The sequence below is a fragment of the Artibeus jamaicensis genome, unplaced genomic scaffold, assembly GCF_021234435.1.
Source record: "Artibeus jamaicensis isolate MK-2021 breed Jamaican fruit bat unplaced genomic scaffold, CSHL_Jam_final contig_594, whole genome shotgun sequence".
Lineage (NCBI taxonomy): Eukaryota > Metazoa > Chordata > Mammalia > Chiroptera > Phyllostomidae > Artibeus > Artibeus jamaicensis.
Window position 1 is genome coordinate 15821 of NW_026521898.1, and position 16664 is coordinate 32484.

Consider the following 16664-nt stretch of genomic DNA (forward strand, 5'->3'; position numbering starts at 1 on the left):
ATATCTAGTAAATATTTTATCTTCAAACTTTAGGACCTTGTGCCTTGACTTCTTTCAGGACAGGGTGATCAGAAAGTGAGCAGGACTTTTTTCCACATGCCTCAAAAGGCTTTTGATAAGTTTCAGAGGACAAAGGTATTAATAAGGAAAAAACTAAGGCATTCAACTTAAAAATCTGGTAACTGTGTGTCCACACTTTTTCCTTTTCTATAAACAAGTATAAATAAATTAAATAAATGTCTATATAAATATAAAATTTTGTTTGTTTTTATGAAACTAGCTTCATTGTACAATAGTCTCCCTTCTTTCATGGTTTTGCTTTCTAGTTTAAGTTACTTAAGGTCAACCACAGTCTGAAAATAGTAAATGGAAAACTCTGTAAGTAAACACTCAAGCTTTAAATTGCATGCCATTCTGAGTAGCATGATGAAATCTTGTGCTGTCTTCCTTTGTCTCACATGGATGTGACTCATTTATTTTGTTCAGTGTCTCCACAATGTATAAGCACACTGCCTGCCTGTTAGTCGCTCAGTGGCTGTCTTCATGATCAGATTGACTCTCAGGAATCACAGTGCTTGTGCTCAAGTGACCCTTACTTTACTTAATAATCTCCCCAGAGTACAACAGTAGTGATGCTGGTAATTAGCACATACCAAAGATCAGCCATAAACTGCTTCCCTTATGTAAAAATGTATAGGGAAAAACACAGTAGATACAAGATTCAGTTCTATCCATAGTTTCAGGCATCCACTAGGGATCCTGGAATGTATCCCCTGTGAATAAGGGGAAAGTACTGTACACACAGTAATTTGAACTCATCACCAGCCAGCTGCCAGCTCAGTCACAGGATTTTTTCCTACTTGATTCTATTCCTGGAATACCTTCTTTTTTTCCTGGCTCCACAGTCTTCTAAGCCCATCTCCAATGTTTCTAATAAAATAGTTTCTTCCTAATTCTACTTAAACTAACCAGTATGTTCCCCTCCCTAAACCTTCGTCAGTTCTTATCTGCTAAATAAAATTTGTGTTGACTCCAACCTGCACTATCTCATTTTCAGTATTATTATTATTTGTTGAGTGGAAATGATAAAAATGAGCATTTAGATGAAAAAGCATAACCAGCAAGATAAATAGCATAACATTCTTAAAGAGAAAAAACCTTATTTGATCACCATGAAGGGTAGGCAGGGTAATTATCATTTTATTCCCATACATAATGGCCTTAATGTGGGAATAAACTTTGAAAAGTTTGAAAAATGTTAATAAGGTATGCAGAGTGGGCAAGGGAAAGAGTGATAAAATGAGGTGAAAGCAGATAGGGCCTTGAAGTCTTCGGGTAAGGAATTTGGATTTTTTTCCCTACAAACTTAGAAAGCAGTCTTTGGATAGTATTGTGCAGAGAATAAATTATAGTTGTAAAAACTGAGAACTGATTAATTATAACTGCAATAGAAGAGAGAAAAGATGATTTAGCTTAGGTAAGTGTGGTGGCAGGGGATATAAAAAGAAGTGGATTAATTTTGGACAATGTTGGAGATAGAAGAACTAGATTTGATAGATTTGAATTTGAAAGTGATTTTAAAAAGAAGGGGAAGGAAGGAACTTGGCAGTAACATAACTGAAAAATTGATGGCAAGGAAATCTGGAGAAGAGGTATGTGAATAGACTTTTCTAAATGTACAAAAACACAAAGATATTATGTCCCATGTGAACACTCACCAAGCATAAGAAAGTATTAATAATCAAGTAGATAGGATGACCAATTTTGTGGAAACAGTCAACTCCTTTCCCCAGCCACCCTGTCATTGCCCAGTGGGCTGAGGAGCAAAGTGGCCTTGGTGGCAGGGTGGAGGTTACACATGGGCTCAGCAACATGGACTCCCACTTTCAAAGGATGACCTTGCTATAGTCATTATTGAGTGTCCAATCTACCAGAATCAAAGATCAACACTAACATGACACTATTCCTGGAGTGATCAGCCAGCTACTTGTGGCAGGTTGATTACATTGGACCACTTCCATCATAGTAGGGGCAATATTTTGTCCTTACTGGAGTTTACACTTACTGTGGAAACAGATTCGTCTTCCCTGAATGCAAAGCTTTTGCCAAAACTACAGAATGTATTGTCCACTGTCAGCATCACACACAGCATTGCTTCTGATCAAGGAGTTCACTTCACAGCAAAAGAAGTGCAGCAGTAGGACAATGCACATGGAATTCACTGAATTCTGCACATTCCCCACCATCTTGAAGCAGATGACATCACAGAAGTGTATAATGGAGTTTTTAAGAGTCAGAGTACCAGGTAGGTGTCAATACTTTTCAGGGTTGGAGCCATGTTCTCCAGAATGCTGTATATATTCTGAATCAGTGTCCTCTATATGGTGCTGGTTCTCCCATAATTAGGATTCATAAGTCCAGGAATCAAGTGGTGGGAATGGAAGTGGCACCTACTCACTATTACAGTACCCTAGTGATGTACTTGCAAAATATTTTATTCCTGTTCTTGTGACTTTATTCTCTGCCCCCTAGAGGTCTGAGTTCCGGGGGGAGTAATGCTTCCATCAGAGACACAATGATGATTTTATTGAACTAGACATTTACATTGCCACCTAACCACGTGAACAGTCCTCATGCCTCTCATTCAACAGGTAAAGAAGGGAGTTATTGTCCTGGCTGGGGTGATTAATCTTGACTAACCCAGATTTTGGTGTTTGGCTTCAGTCATTGGATGAACAATGCTGCCATTAACCAAAGGAAGTACAGATCTAGAGGCAGTAATGGAATTAAGAATTCTCTCTTGGACATGTTACAATCCAGAAGAAATGTGAAGTGTGGATATGTGTCTGGAGAATCCACAGAGAAAATTAAGGTTCTAAATACAATTATGCAAGTACCTGACAAATAGGTGATTTTCAAAATCATGGGACTGGATGAGATCACCCAAGGTGAAAATGGAATAGGAAAGAGAAGATGATTGAAGACTAAGCTTTAGGGCTCCAACATTCTGAGACTAAGAGGAGGAGGAGAAGTGAGTAAAAGATAGACAGTGGGTGGTGTCTTAGGAAGAAAATGAAAGATGTATGGGACACAAGTCAAAAAGAGAAAAAAGTTTCAAAGGGAAAATCCAGTATCTGGTTAAGTGTTGCTCAGAGTTGGAGTCAGATGGGGAAAGAGAATTGACCTGTGACTGTAAAACAAACTGGGAGACAATTGCATACCTTTACAGGTATGAGCTCAGCAGAATCACAGGAGCAGAAGACAAATATGAGGGAGTTTAAGAGTATATTAGTTAGTTTTTGCTATATAACAAGTTACCAACAATTGATCATCTTAAAACAACACACATTTATTAGCTCATAGTTTTCATGAGTCAGGAGTCTAGGAACAGTCTGTCTGCTGTTGGGAGCTGCCCTGCCTGGTTTTAGAAGCAGTATCCCCCCATCATGGCTAAGGTTGAGTGAGCAACCTTCAGGCCATAAGCAACTAAGGAGACAAAGTTTATCTCCCTGGCCAGAGCACTTACTCTTACCATTTTATTTCACCCTGCCTGGCCCCCAGTGCATGATCAGTTAGCCAATGATGGGTGAGATTCCTTAAGAGAGGGATGACCTAAGACAGGCACAATTACAAGGGGGCCCTCAGGGAAGGACTTGGGGAGGCTATAGAAAAAGGGAGTGATGGACCCTTGCCCCTCAGCTTTGACATAATCTGAGTCCTCATTCTGTCTGCAAGAAGTCTCCTAATCTCTTGGCTGCCTTACTTCCCCTGCTCACTTAAGCCTGAAACAATGCCATGGGAGGGTGCAGCCCTGTGGTGGAAAGGTGGGTTACCTGGGGTGATCATGCCTAAGAAAGAATGCATAAAATCATGTGAAACCTACTTTGCTAATACCCTCAATTTAAATTATAAGGGTCCAAGCCTCAAATGAGTTTGTTTCCCCCAAAGTTTTATGGCCCTTTATCTGACCCTGACTCAAAATAGGCCCTCAGAGTTCTCTGAATGTTACCTATTTGATCATTACTGCTGGACAGGGATCAATGGGCTTAATCTGAGAATGAGGGTCTTTGCAACCACTGGTTGCTTACTAATTATAATAATGCTCTGGGTACTTTGACATATTTGCAAATTATTTTCCCAGGGTCATGTGAGAGACCAGTAAGTAACAAGCTTTCTGGGATCTATAGCAGTCCTAACTAAAAACAAGGGGGGAAATATAGTAGACCCTTCTGCATAGAGTGGGCCCAGAAAAGACCCAGGCCCACAGATAGGTTCTCCCATGGGGAATCAGGCCTGCATTGTACCTAGACTGCTATAAGACTTGCTCTTGCTAAAATTCCCTCACCCTGAATTGAGAAAGAAAACATTTAATGCATATCTTTAAATTAACTTCCTAAAATCCATGCTAAACCTGCATGGATGAGTGTAACCAGTTCAACCACTTTTTCCTTTGCATTTGCAAATATCCTTCCTCTGTGATGTGATTAGTGGCATCCTCTCCTTTGCTTTCTGTAAAAGGTAACCACCAAAAGTGAACCTCTGCATAGTAAATGAGGACCAACATGTAATGTTCCCAGAAAAGCAATGAAAGCTTATCAAGGCAAGGATCAGGGGCGCTCTCCCCTTGAGAGAGTGGTCGAGGCACTCCAAGGCTTTTTCTTTTCTTGAGAGAGAAGCTGTGCCATTCTTTCTGCTCCACAAGACTCAGTAGTCCATGTGAATTTCTCTAGTCTCATCCACAATGTTGTGGACCCCACGAGCTGGGGTCCACATCAGTCTGAGTCCTCTGCCCAGGGTCTTTCTTGGCCATGATCAGGTGTTGGCTAGGGCTGTGATCTCACCAAAGGCTTGGATTCTCTTCCAAGATTAGTGGCTGTTGGCAGAATTCTGTTGTTTATAGTTGTAGACCTGAGTCTTTCATCTGCTAGAGGCCACTCACCCCTCCCTGTTATGTTGCTTTCTCTACAACATGGCAATTAGCTTCTTCTAGGTCAGCAACAGAATTCACTGGCTTTGAGTCTCTGACTTCAGGAAAGGCTCATCTTTTTTAATAGACTCTTCTGATTAGGCCAGGCCCATTCTAAACAATGTCACCTTTTAGTAACTCAAAGTCAATGGATTAATGACCCGACCACAAAACTAAAATTTCACCATATTCACAGTCCTACCTAAACTCAAAGGAGAGAATAATCAGGCTGTGTGACAGGGGGGTATTATCTTGCAGGGCCATTTTAGAACTCTGCCTAGTCAAAGAGAGATTGTCAGGCTTGGAAAAAGCTGATCAAATACAATGATGACACCTAATGCCACAACTTCCATTTGTTATGCATCTACTCTATGCTGAGTACCTTACTGATTACCTAATGCTCCTGTTACTGAGCTTGACCACAACTTTGTGGGGCAGGCCCTATTATTAGTCTATTTTACAAATGAGGAAATTGAGATTCCGAGGATTTGATGACTTCCTAAGGTCATGTTATGATGGGAGTTCCAGGGTTCAAATTCAGATCTATCCTCCCCTGAAGTTTCCTTGGGTGGTATGCCTTATTTAAGAGAATTGTTACCTGGGTTAAATGAAGTAATTATATGGCCAGGGCTCACTAGAGAATACAGTTATTCTCTACAGGTAACAGGTAAGATTCTCCAAGTTCACATCTCAGCCTCAACTTTGCCCACCCTGCCCCTGCACTTGGCCCCCTTCAACCTTCATGGCCACACCTCTCAGTTTCCCATCTCCTGCCACATCTCAGGGATTCAGCCTCTCTTTGCTGGCTTTACCCCAGCACTGGCCCTCCTCTGTGCTGGTTACTATGATAACCTTATAAAGTTCTTTCTGGCCTCTTGTCCTTTTAAAACCAAGCTGGCCAAAAGAATATTCTCTGAATATCATTTGCATCCCCTTTTCCTCCTACTAGACTACTTGGTCTGTCTACCTGCTGCCAGCTACTCTACACCACATTTTATGCCTCAGCACTGTCCCCCATTCCACTGCACAGCCTCTGAGCAACAACTATTCCAAAACCTGAACAGAGTAATTGTTAGTTGACCAGACAAACTGAGGGGATCTAAGTTACTGAGAGCACTGGAAGAGGAATCCCCAGGCATTTAGGGGATTCCTGAATGCCTGCTCAAGTCTCCAGGGCCAATGTGAATGCAAATCTTGGACCCCTACCCCATTTGTCTTCATTCTGGGATTGCACTGAGGGTGCCCATTGTTCTTTGTGTCTCTTCATCCTAAAGGCCCTTTATTTGAACCAGACAAAGAGTTTGCTCCTTGCAACCTAAACACCTAATGGAACCTATTCCAGGCTTCCCAGCACCCAGAGAGAGGACTTATTCTTAATTATTAGCTAAACTTCTCTTGACAAGGACTGAGGGGAGGAAGAAAGTGTGGTGTGGGATTATTGTTAAATGTGTTCAGAGTATCAGTCTTGTAAGATAAGAGGTCTATAGATGGATGGTAATAATGGTTGCACAACAGTGTGATGTGCGAATCACACATTCACAACAGTGTGAATGCCAGTATTTAATGCCACTAACCTGTATACATAGATATAGTTAACATGGTAAATTTTATATTATATGTATTTTACCACAATTTTGAGACAAACAAACTGTCATTCTTGCCTTCTAGGCCCTTGCATAACCAGCCTTTTCTTACCCTGTGCCATCTCTCATCACTTGCCCATAATCCCCTCTACCCCACATTGGCACCCTCTGTCCTGGTATCCCCACCACAAACTCAAGGGCTTCCAGGTCTTTCCTTCTTTTCTTCCACCCACTTTGAAGATAGATAATTGTACTCCTACCACTAAAATATCTTGTATTTCCTTTAAGGCTCAAATATTTTTATTCCGTGAAGCCCTCCTGTAGTGTTCCACCTTGAAAAGTGGCTTTCTCTTACTTAGATTGCCTTTCCCTTAATGCAAAACCTCTTTCACACTGTCACATACTTTCTATGTCTAATCATGGAATGACTGGTTTCATGGATAGTTCTGTATATCAGAGAAAGCTATAGTAAAAGAGTAAGTTCCCTAATGGTAAGAATTTATTTTCAAATAATCCACTGTTCCTACTCTGAGTGCCCACACATGCTTTACTCTGGGGAATCTCAAGGAAACATAGCCATGGTCTAAGCCCTCAAAAAGCTTTTCTTTTTAAAATGATTGTAATAAAATGTACATCATATAAAATTGACAATTTTAACTATTTTAAAGCACACAGTTCTGAGACATTAAATAATTCACACTGTTGTACAACCATCACCAACATTCATCTCTAGGACTTTTTCATAACTCCAGACTGAAACTCTATACCCATCAAACAGTAATTTCCCATTTCTGCTCCCCCAGCACCTGGCAACCACCATTCTATTTTCTGTCTCTACGAGTTTAACTACTTTGGGTACCTCACATAAGTGGGAATCATACAATATTTGTCCTTTTGTTACTGGTTTATTTCACATGGCATAATTACCTCAGAGTTCATCTATGTTATATAGCATATATCAGAATTTTCTTCCTTTTTAAGGCTGAATAATAGTCCATTGAAGAAAAATACATTTTGGGTTTTTTTATTCAACTATCAGTGAACACTTGGGTTGTTTCTACCTTTCTTATTGTGAATAATGGTGCTATAACCATGTGCAAATATCTGTTACAGACCCTGCACTCAATTATTAAAAGTGGAATTGCTGTATCATATGGTAAATACTATGATTAATTTTTGAAGTCAAGAATCTTCTAATAAGAAGGGACATCAGCAGTATGGTAGCATAAGAGGACCTCCAGATCTCTCCTCTTGAAGTTTCAAGTTGCACAGCTTTAATTCAACAAAGGATTCCCTGTTAAACACATGAAAACATGTCTGAGGGATCCTCACATTGAAACTTCTAAAGGTGAGTGTATCTGAGCAAACAGAGTAGGAGGAAAATTTTAAGGACAGAGGTAGGGTGTCATAGACATGGCCCAGAGCTCGCTATGGCCCCAGCAGACTTGTTAGCAGGTAGTTATTGGGTTATAGGAAACATAACACACTCTGCAGCCCTAAGAAAGAGAAGGGTAGAATCAACATTCCTGCCTGAGTGGTTAGCACACACTGCAGCTAAACCAAGTGATGGGCAAAAATACAGAGATATCACAGCTGAGGTCTGGCTGCTATCATTACTAGGATAATAACAAAGCCACAAATGCCAACTGGCTGCACCACATTCACCCTGCCCCTACCCATCTCAGCAAACCCAGTAGAAGTTGCTAGGACAACTCAGATAGCACAACACCACAGGCAACATCTAGTTACAGGGGGCAGCACCACAATCTCGGAGGTCTGGAGTCCTCTTACTAACCACATTCCCCCATGGCAGGGTGTCTAGAGACCAGTGCAACCTGGTCACAAAGGGGACACTTACCTCCCCAGTGCTATGCAAAACATTGTTCAAGGCTGAGGCAACCCAGTGCACAGAGATCCTGGAAGCACCAGCAGTGCAGGTAAAGGAAAATTAAAACTTTCGCTTCAGCATCACCCACTGGTAATCAAAATAAACCTCTACTTATCAACCTACTAAACAGTGAGGTGACAAATGCTATTAAAAAACCCACAAATTTGGCCTTGGCCAGGTGGCTCAGTTGATTGGAGCATAGTCCTGTACACCAAAAGTTTGCAGGTTCAACCCCAGGCCAGGGCAACCTATCAATATTTCACTCTCACATTGATATTTTCTTTAAAAAAAAAGATTTTTTTAGAGAGGAGAAGGGAGAAAGAAAGAGAGGGAGAGAAACATCAATGTATGGTTGCCTCTCATGTGCCCCTTACTGGGGACCTGGCCTGCAACCTAGGCATGTGCCCAGACTGGGAATCTAACCAGTGACCCTTTGGTTCACAGGACAGCACTCAATCCACTGAGCCACACCAGCTAGGGCTCACATTGATATTTTCTTCTCTCCCTCTCTCTCTTCCTTTCTCTCTCCCTAAAATCAATAAAAACATATTTTGGGTGAAAATTTAAACAATCATGTATACATATAAAAGATGCTCAACATTATTAATCATCAGAGAAATGCAAATTGAATTCACAGTGGGATATTACCTCACACCTGTCAAAATGGCTATCATCAATAAATCAACAGATAACAAGTGTGGGCAGGGACATGGAGAAAAGGGAACTTTAGTGAACTGTTGGTGAGAATGCAACCACTGTACAAAGAAGTATGGAGTTACCTCAAAATATTAAAAATGAAACTGTCTTATGATCTAATGATTCCACTTCTGTGAATATATTTTTAAAATCCTGAAAAATTAATTTAAACAAATATATGTGTTCCTATATTCATTGCAGCATATTTACATAGCCAAGATATTAAAGCAGCTTAATTGTCCATCAGTGAATGAATGGATGAAAAAGCTGTCCTACATTTGCTCAGTAGAATACTACTTGGCTCTAAATAAGAAGAAAATCTTACCCTTTGTGAAAGCATGAAGGGATCTGCTAAGGATTGTGCTAAGTGAAATAAGCCAGGCAAAGAAAGACAAGTATCATTTGATTTCACTCATATGTAGAATCTAATGAACAAAATAAACTAACAGACAAAATAAAAACAGATGCCTAGATAGAGAACATACTGACAGCTGTAAAAGAAAAGTGAAGTTGCAGGGCTGAGCATAAAAGATTAAGGGATTAAATAATAAATACATACATACATACATACATAACTACTGATAGACACAATCAACAGTATGGTGATCACCAGAGAAAAAGGGAAGTGAGGGAAAGTAGAAGAGAGTATGGGGAAGTAATGATGATGGAAAGAGATGACTTGGTCTGGTGAATACCCAATACAGTATGCAGATGATATATTATAGACTTGTGCACCTGAAATCTATATAATTTTATTAATCAATGCCATAATAAGTAAATAAAATAAAGGTTAAAGACAAAGAATCTTAAGAGCAGCAAAAGAAGAATAGCTATCTACAAGGGAACTCCCAAAAAACTATAAGCTTATTTCTCAATAGGAGCTTTGAAAGTCAGAAAGGATTGGCACAAAATGTACACAGTGATTAAAAGCAAGGACCTACCACCAAGATTACTCTATCCAGCGAAGCTATCATCTAGAATGGAAGGGCAGATAAAGTAATTCCCAATAGCTAAAAGAGGTCATCGCTCCCAAACCAGTATTGCAAGAAATGTTAATGGGAATTTAAAAACAATAAGGAAAAAACCTTAAACATGTGAATAATATAATGGCAATAGCTACCTATCTATCTATGATTACTTTAAATGTAAGTGGATTGAATGCTCATATCAAAAGACATAGGGTGGTTGAATGGATAAAAAAAAGACTCTTACATATGCTGCCTACAAGACACCTACTTCAGATCAAAAGAGACACAGAATGAAAGTTAAAGGATAAAAAAAGATATTTTGTGAAAAGGAAAACAAACCAACAAAAAGCTGGTGTAATGGAAGATCCAACCTTCCAACTCCACCACAGGTCCTTTCAGTGACTAAACCTAACAGGTAGTGGGTAGTCATTGGCAGCCAAAGGTGGATCTTGGGGTGACTTGAGACTTTTCATGACATGCCTCTGGGCCTGGTACTGGCAAAAGCCATCCATGGTGCAAAGCTTGATCCTTCCCCATGTACACCCAAGCCCAGTACAGACAGCCACAAACAGTGAATCACTTGTAGCTTCAAAGAAGTTGCAGAAGGACAGGTACAAAAAGCATTTGATGTTGGCCTGAACCAGAACCCCTTCCAAGAAGTCCCAACCAAAACACTCAGTGGCAACATTAAGAAAACATTATAGCAAGATCCAATAAGCACCACCACTGGCATATCCAAAGGGAGCTCTCAGACGGCATCAAAACTTGCAGGGCCAAATTCAACTTCATATGGTTAGCACCTGCATAGCAGCTCATACACTGTGGTCAAGGTTCATCCTCACAGTCAGCCAGCCAGCCTCACAGTCAACCAGAACCCCACACAAAAACAGGCCAATAGCAATCAAGACTCAACTATAACAGAAGGGCCCACATAATCCACACAAGGGATATTCCTGGAGCAGCCCCCTCAGGTGATCAAGGAGATTGTGATACTGGGTCCCACAAAATGCATACTACATAAAGCCACCCTACCAAGACTGGGATTTATAGCAAATATATTTAATACATGGAAAAACATGAAGAGGCAGACAAAATAGGAAGACAAAAAACAGAAACCAAATAAAAGAACTGGAGAACTCTCCAGAAAAAAAGGAGCTAAATCAAAGGAAAGAAAGCAATTTATCAAATATAGAGTTTGAAGGAATGGTTATAAGGATGCTCAAGTATGATAGTGAGAATTACAACAGCATGAAAAACAACACAGGGACCATAAAAAAGGACCACTTAGAAATGAAGACTACAATATTGGACATCAAGGATACACTGGAAGCACTAAGCAGTAGGTGGATAAAACAGAGGATTGAATCAGCAAGTTAAAAGACAAAGTTGAAAAAAACACCCAAGCAGCAGAGCATAATTTTTTTTACATGAGGATAGTTTAAGGGACCTTTGCAACAACACAAAACACAAAATCAACCACATTATAGGGATACCAGAAGGAGAGAGCAAGGGATCAAAAAATTGTTTGAAGAAATAATGGCCCCAAACTCCCCAAACCTGGTGGGAAAAAAAGGCACAAAAGTCCAGAAAGTGCAGAGAGCCCAAAATAGGAAAGACTCAAAGAGGCCAGCACCAAGAAACATCATAATTAAAATGGCAAAGGTTAAAGACAAAAAAAATCTAAAAGCTACAAAGGAAAGACAGTTACCTGCAAGGGAGTTCCCACAAAACTATCAGCTGATTTCTCAACAGAAACATTTCAGGCAGAAAGAGATTGTCATGAAATATTCCAAGAAAGGAAAAGCAAGGGCCTACAACCAACACTACTTTAGCCAGCAAGGCTATTGTTTAAAATTGAAGGAGAAATGAAGAACTTCCCAGACAAGAATCAACAAAAGGATTACCATTGAACCAATATTACAAGAAATATCAAAAGGTCTGCTTTAAGAATTAAAAGAAGAAAAAAAATCAGAGGCACATAGTTAAAAGAATAAAATGGCAATAACTGCATACCTGTCAATAATCATTTTAAACACAAATGGCTAAAATGCACTGACCCAAAGACATAAAGTAGCTGAGTGGATTAAAAAGTGAGACTTGTACATATGCTGTCTACAAAAGACCCACCTCAAAATGAAAGATACACACAGACTGAAAGTAAAGGTATTTTATGCAAATGAAAATGAAAGAAAAAACTATGGTAGCAATATTTATATCAGAAAAATGACTTTTAAAAAACACTGTATTAAGAGGCAAAGAAGGACACTACGTGATGATAAAAGGAGCAATCCAACAACAGGATATAACCCTGGTAAACATTCATCACCCAATACAAATCTTGATACAAGCAAAAAGAAAGAGATTGAAAGTAAAACAGCCATAGTAGGGGATCTTTATCACCCACTGAAATCAATAAATAAATCCTCCAGACAGAAAATCAGCAAGAAAATTATGGTATTAAATGTCACATGAGATCAAATAGATTTAAATGAGATCTTCACCTTTCTGAAAGTGAGGACACTGAGAAGTCAGTAGTCTGCAACTTGGAAGAGGGCTTTCACCTGAAGGAAAAAAAAAACCAGAAACAAAATAACTGACAGAAACCAAATAACTTGACTGTGCTGACATCCTGATTTTGGACATCCTGCCTCCAAAACTTAATTAATTCGGCTGAAAAACTACAGTTCCCAGCATCTCTTGAAGCTAACTACAGTCTTCTGACTAAATTCTGGTTGATAAGATGTGGTCAGCAGTTGGTGCAGAACCAAGGATGGACAGAAACCACCTTGAGACTACTAGGAAGTGTGGGGACATGAAGGGGGACAGCTCCACTCCTGTAGATGGCAGCCTGAAGTATGGAACAGCTGTTAGACCTTCCCCCTAAAAAGAGTGAAGCCTGGACCCCAGACTGGGCTCCCAAGCACAGAATGCCTATGCTGCGATCAGCCACCCACATCATATCCTGTGGTGAAAGGCCATGGAGTTTTTGTCTGCTGGGGAGAGATGGAACCTGCTGGAGACAAAGCCACTTTTTTTTTTAATCTCCTAGAGGGCCAAAGCACAGGTTTCTTATTCATAGCCACTCACCTTGGGCTCAGGCGAAGGGAGGACAGTGTGGTCTGGAGTCACCCGAGGAAAGTATGGAGTGGGAGGCTTTGGGGAGAGACATGGGGAAACATCTGCTGGGTTCCCAGTACAGGGAGATATCTCAATACTGCAACAGCCATTTTTCTTAAGGACAGCAAGTTCCTCCCAGGAAAAAAAATAATTACCCCACCCTGTGGGAAACTATTCACCCCCACCCTCTGGAATACTGCCTGCACCATCCTCTGGAATTCTGCTGACCCCACCCTGGATCTTTTTTCCTTTTTTTTTCCCCTTACTTTACCTCACTGTACATCTTAACCTCTACTGAGGAGACAAACATGGACAAATGCTGGGGATATCAGAGATTGGATTTAGGGCACAGCCATTTTCCCAGGAACCAGGTAGACACTTCTCCCTCATGGGAGAGCCACAAAAACACCCTCTTGACTTCCAGCAGACAAAAATTCTGGGCTCTGGAGACTCCACCTATTACTGAAGAGCAAGCAGGGTCCTGCTGCCCACTGCCAACTTCTAGGCAAAATTTCAGAAGCAAAAGTTTGGTAATAAAGAAAAGGAGTCTTTATTCAAAAGCTACACAATTTGGAATAACAGCTTTTCACATGCATTAGTCACTTAAGCCTATCAATGAGCACTAAACTCTTTAACTCTGTAGTTGCAGCTTTAATCACTAAAGTCTATCAATTAAGGCTAAGCTCTTTACTCCTGAGTTCCCCTATCATTCCCCTTATTAGTTTTTAATTATCTTTTTTCTGTAGGATTAGTTTACAAACTAAAACAATATAACATATGAAACCTACACAACTTTGGAAGAATGGCAGTATTCTGCCTCAGAGCCCATCCTCTCTAAAATACCCAAAGAAGAATAACCAAGTCAGCCACTGCCAGGCCAGCCTGATTTTGGGCTATGCCCAAAGTTTTTACTCCTATCTGAAATGCCATCCTTTAGGAAATGCAGGCAGCTGTAGCACAACCATCCAGGCGTCCTCCAGGAAGAGAACCCAAGAGCCAGTCTCTGCTTTCCTTGGCCCATAATTCCATGTGCTCCAGAGGCATTCAGCTTCTCAGCCAAGCCTGTCCTAGGCTGCTTACCATTGCCTTGGGCACCCTCCTCCTATGCTCTCCCCCTACTCCTCCCCAGTGATCTGACCAGATCTCTTTGTATCGCACCAATTTTTCTACTAGGGGCTTTGCCCTGCTGAGTTAGGGGAAATAAACTAGGACAGATTCAGATGACTGGTACAGAAATGGAGGAACGCACACACCATCTTCCTGGAAGTCTGAATAGCACCCCACAAGTGGGTTCCACAGTTCCCAACCTCCCAAATCCACCAGAAGCCCTCTCAGAAACAGCTGGGTCAACAGCTACACTAAGACAGACAGAAGGTCAGCAGGTACATGCAGGTGGAGGTGGATCTTGCAGTGCCTTTGGTCATTTGCTAACCCACCCCTGGGCCATATATTGATAAAAGCCAGTCTTATAACACAGCAATACCCATCCTGGGGTCAGCCAAGCCTAGAGGAGACAACCATAAACTGTGGATCACTTGTAGCTTCAAATAGGCCACTGACAACCAGAGGTGGACAGCATCTGAAATTGGCTTACCACAGCTTCGGACAACAGCAGAGCCATATTCAAAGGAAGAACCCAGCAGGCAAGCACTAAACTCTGCTGACATGATTTCCACTTCATTATTTTATACTATTTTCATTATTTTTTCTTTTGCATAGCCTTTTTATTTTTCTTTTCTTCGATTTTGTCATTTTCCCTTTTATATCTCTTATTCTTACCTTTTCTTACTCCATTTTTCTTCCTCTTTCCTTTTCTTATTTTTTCCCTTTCTTTGTGCTTTTTCACAATTTCCTCTTTCAGTTCCTCACTCTTATTGGTTCTCTTCCTTCTCTCCTGTTGTAATTATTTGTCTTTCCTTTCATCTTCTTGTATTCTTTCTTACTATTCTATTTTTCTTTCCAATTTTATTACTCTCTGCCCTCTTGTCTTTGATTTGGCTGTTGTTGTCAACTTTTTAAATTATTTTTGTTCATTTTATTTGTGTTGTTAGTTTTGTTCAGTCAGCATCTATACAGCAGCATACAAGATGTTGTAGGGTTGAGCCTCGCAGCAAGCCTGATGGAGGAGAGATGCCATCAAGGAATGGGTCAACAAAAATCAACACTCACATATAACAGGAGAGCCTGCATAAGTCATACAAGGAACATTCCTAGAGCACCCAGTTCAGGATCAAGGAGACTGCCCCACTAATCCCACAGTCTTCTGACACATAAGGCCACCCCATGAGGACAGGGAGTCAAGGCAGACCTATCTAATACTTAAAAACAAACAAAAAGAGTCAGCTAAAATGGGGACACAAAGAAACAACCCCAAATGAAAGACAATAATCCCCAGAAAAGGAGCTAAATGAAATTGAGGCAAGTAGCTTATTATATATAGAGTTGAAAATAATGGTTATAAGGATGCTCAAGGAACTTAGTGAGAACTACAAGGAACTAGTGGGAACTACATCAGTTTGAAAAAGGGCATAGAAACTATGAATAAGAACCAGTTAGAAATGATGATCACAATATCTGAAATGAAGAATAGAAAGAATTAAAAACAGGCTGGATGAAATAGAGGGTCTAAAAACAGGCACATAGACCAATGGAACAGAACAGAGAGCCCAGAAATCAACCCAACTCTCTACAGTCAATTAATATTCGACAAAGGGGGCAGTAACATAAAATGGAGTAAAGATAGCCTCTTCAACAAATGGTGTTGGGAGAACTGGACAGCTACATGCAAAAAAATGAAACTTGAGCACAGACTTACACCATACACCAAAATAAATTCAAGGTGGATAAAAGACTTAAATGTAAGTCATAACACCATTAAAGTCCTAGAGGAGAACATTGGCAAGAAAATCTCAGATATTTCACGCAGCAACTTCTTTACTGATATGTCCCCTAGAGCAAGGAATGTAAAGGAAAGAATAAACAAATGGGATCTCATCAAAATAAAAAGCTTCTGCATGGCTAAAGAAAACAGTATTAAATTAGCAAGACAACCAACTGTATGGGAAAACATATTTGCCAATGATACCTCAGACAAAGGTTTAATCTCTAAAATATACAAAGAACTTACACGACTCCACTCTAAGAAGACACCCAACCCAATTAGAAAATGGGAAAAGGACTTGAACAAACACTTCTCCAAGGAGGACATACAGAACATTCAGAGACACATGAAGAGATGCTCAATATCATTAGCTATCAGAGAGATGCAAATTAAAACCACAATGAGATACCACTTTACACCAGTCAGGATGGCTATCATAAACAAAGCAACAAACAACAAATGTTGGAGGGGTTGTGGGGAAACGGGGTCCTTAGTTCACTGTTGGTGGGAGTGCAGACTGGTACAACCATTATGGAAAACAGTATGGATTTTTCTCAGAAAAATA